Genomic DNA, 4,101 nt, shown 5'->3' on the forward strand with positions numbered 1-4,101 from the left:
TGTGGGAGACAAAAGTGGTCGAGTCACGCGACCGCCGGAAATTTTTCCCGGATTCCTTTCTCCTTTCTGACCTTCCTCACCACTAGTGAATGGACAGCTCTAAGGCTTAAGAGGAAGCGTAGCTCACGCGCGGTACAGGGACCCCACCACGCGGCTCAAGGATGGTACCTGGAGGGTTGTGCGGCGGCCGGAGGTTTTAGACCAATTGCGAGGCAGCGCCGCCCACACCAGAGAAGCCGGGATGGCGATCGCAGGGTGGCGGTGCCGAGGCGCGGGACTGTAAGTGGCTTTCACAGGTTTGCGCTGGCGTTACCCTGGTTTGGGCTGACAGTGATCTTCTGCTACAGCTGCAACACGGGCGGCAAGAACAAGAAACACAAGACGCCGGGAGGTGCGGCGGTCCGGGCAGCTGTGTCTGCTTCCAGACCCAAATCCGCTGAGGCCGGCGCTGCGGGGAAAGTCCAAAATAAGAAGCCTGTGGCCAGGCCGCCCTCTGCCGCTGCCACCAGCTCCAAGGATCCTCGAACCAAGCAAGGTATGAGCTCTCGCCCGGCCCTAAGCTTTCCGCCCTGAAACCCTGCTGCTTGTCCCAAGGAAGGAGACTTCAGTCCCGCGACTATGGAGTGCTTTGGCTTTAAATCGGTCTAAGCTGTTTGGGGCTCTAAAGTTCAAACTGTAGCCTTGCTGCAGCCTGATCTCTCCCTCTTAACCTCTACCTTATCTTCCTCTGAAAACAAAGTAAGAACTGCATTGGCTCCTATTTCATCAGGATTTAGTCCTGAGCCATCATCGCTACTAGTTGGGCTAATGCAGGAATGGGTAGTGTGCAGAGGACCTAACCTGGAGACGCCCCGTGTTCTACCTGCTCTACATATCGTGTTCATTGCCGATACAGCGTATCCATATGTTATGGAAAAGTCAATACCTAGTAAGAATAACAAGTTCTTACACACTGAATATCGGTGTAAAATTATCTGTGGTTTTTACTGCAGCCATGTATTTTGAATATTTACTGTGTATTTTACATGAGTGTTCAGGGTGGGTTTAGCAGAATAAAGCACAGCACCTCTCACGGAGCTCGCCTAATGGGGGAGATTGGCATTAAATATCACACAAACATTGCTCTGTAATTGATTAGCTCCACAAATAAAAACCCAAGGTAGTCTAATATTAACTAGGAGGAGGAGGAGGAATCATGGATTTTCTCTTTGAAAAAGTGATAGTTAAGCTGAGATCAGGAAGGATGAATGAGAGTTAACTCTGTTAAGAATGGCAGAAATAGTATTCCAGGTAGAGGTAACAAACAGCATGTGTAAAGATTTTGAGTTCAAGAAAGATCTTGGGTCTCTGGAGGAACTCATAAAATCTAAGCAGTGCCTAGGAGAAAAGAATAGGAGACTGAAGAAATAGGTAGGTAGGTATCAAACTTTTATCTAGAAGATGGATAATACTTCTTTACCTTGCAAAGCTATAAATAGTAGAATTTTTCCTTGATTCTCTGTAGCATTTTTACTCTGTGAATCAGACTCTTTTGAGCTGGGTCATTTCCTGACAGTCTTCTGAATTCTTTCAATTCTCTGAAGTCATTTTTTGTATTTCTTGATTTCCCTTTGCCCCAAAGTGTGAGCCTTCCCCAAGGTGTCAGTCCTTGGTGGTATGGTTCCCTCTATTCAGCCCTTCTAGAAGAGCTCTTCTATTTCCATTGTTTCTATCTTTTCCTTTGTAGATGAATCCTCAATCAACATGTATGCCTGATCTCTCTTTCAAGCTCAAGCCTGTCATTTCTACATTTACGTGAACTTTTTGGCATTATTTTTTGCAAACGTCTCAAATTCAACATACTAAACAACGCCTCTCTCCAAATAGTTTATCCCTCTTGTTTCTATTTTACCATATTCTTGTTTATCCAAGGTCAGGAGTTACTTTGATGCCTTCCTTTCTTCCTCACATACAGTACTTTGCCGAACTCTGTACAATCTTCATTTACATATCTTTTGTGTATACCTTTAACTTTTCATTTGTACTGTTCACACCCTAGCTTAGGCAGTCATGAATTCTTGTAGTACCATCAGAGTCTTTTACTCGGTCTCCTTAGTTCAGCTTTTTTTTTTTTTTAACCTCCATTCTGTCCTTCATGTTAGCATCAGGTTGATCTTACAAAAACACTTCTGTGGTTGTAACACTTCCCAGGATAAAATCCAGACCATTCAGCCAGCATACAAGCCCCTCTTTCCAGCCTTTTTGCTAATTATTACATTCACCTGTAGGGAAATCTGGTGGATTTTTCCCTGTTCCGAATGCAGCCATTGGCTCTCATCTCTCCTGTGTATTCTTTCCATTTTCTCTTCATAGAATTCCATCTATCTCAAATCCATCTACCAAAATCCTGTGAGACCAACTCCAGGTGTCAGCTCCTTTTTGAATTCTTCATGATATCCATAGCTCATTTATCATTGTTTGAATCATTCTTTTTAATATTTAATATTGCCTTATAGTATGTGAGGAATTATACATTTTATCTCTCCTACAAAAGTAGAGGAACTGTTTCATGGTTATGTATTAACATCTCCCCAATATTTATCCCAATTCTATATAGGTAGTCATTTAAAAATTTCTTGGTTAATTGTTAAGAGAAAATTCCAAGGAATTAATAGAGCTGGGATATCAGGAGAGAAGAAGTTGGAGAGGTCATCTACTAAATTTGGGGGGAATTTTTAATAACTGAATTAATATATATAGCTGTAAATAAAATATTGTTGCTAAGCAAGTTGACAAGTATCTTTTGGTTTTTCTTTTTTTTTATTTGGCAGTTTTTAAAATAACATGTAATAGGCTTGTGTAAGGGAAAAAAGCTGGGAAAGTACACAAAAAGCCATTATCTCTGAACCCTTTAATGTAATTGTTCTACTTCACTTCCATCTGGCCCTATCTTTCCAAACAATTAGATGAATTATACATGGTAGTTTATCAAAATTGTTCTCTCATCTAGAGGTAGAAATTCACTGTTGCTTCTAAAGGCCCGTGGCACAATTCTGGATATTCTGCCACTCCTGTTTTTTTGTTTCATTTGTTCATCAAATAACTTTTGAAGAGCTGTACCAGAAAAAATTCTAGGCACTGGGGATACCACAGAAGCAAAACAGACTGAAAACCCTTCTTCCAAGGAACTTAAATTATTTGGTGGGGGAGGTGAAAATAAACAAGTAAAATCTCTTCTGTATTGGATGGTAGTAAGTGCTATCGTGTTTAATAAAGCTGGGAGAGGAATAGGGAGGGAAATGGGGAGAGGTTCATTTTTAAATAGGATCATCAGGGAAGGCATCACATAGTAGGTGACATTTGAGCAAATGTGGTTGGTGATAAAAGTTTGATTCCCATAACTAGGTGAAGAGCCTTCGAGGCAGGGGATTTGAGAAACAAACTTGACATGTTCTAAGAATAGCAAGACCTTTCTCCATCTTTCCTCTTCTGTCCTCCCAACCCTCTACCCCCATGCATTTCTTTCTGTTCCTTGCTTTTGCCATATAAGTACCACTGCCTTGAGCTTAATTAGCAAGGCTGCTTTATCAAGGTGCAAATGAAACCAAAATAAGAGGTTGAATCAATGTTTTTTTTACAACGAATGGATTATGTTTCTGAAAATCTTTAAACCTGAGTTGAGACTTACAATCTTTAAGGGAGATTTAAGCCTGGGGGACTCATGAGCAAACTCAGAAAAGCTGTTATAAATATGTTTAAAAATAAAATAATAGCGGTAAAGGCCATAAAATAGTGTCATGATAAAAAATAAATGGGATGGGGGGAGAGGGGCCCTAAATTGATTTAAAGTAGGAGTGGCTTCCCGAAGGAGACAGTAAAGCTCAAATGATATGAAGCAGCCAGATATTGTAGGATCTAGAGGCAAAGAGTTTGAGGTGGAGGGAACTACCAAATCAGAGGCCCTAAGATGGGAATGAGCATGACATATTGCAGGAAGAAAATTTATATGGTTGGAGTGGTGAGAGAGAGGGAAAGTGTTAAATGAGATTGGAAGTCTAGGAAGAAGACCAAGTACAGTGGGAAGCTGGGGGGTTGAAGGGAGGGGATGAGAATTATTATTGT

This window comes from Tamandua tetradactyla (assembly GCF_023851605.1).
Source record: "Tamandua tetradactyla isolate mTamTet1 chromosome 1 unlocalized genomic scaffold, mTamTet1.pri SUPER_1_unloc_2, whole genome shotgun sequence".
Classification (NCBI taxonomy): domain Eukaryota; kingdom Metazoa; phylum Chordata; class Mammalia; order Pilosa; family Myrmecophagidae; genus Tamandua; species Tamandua tetradactyla.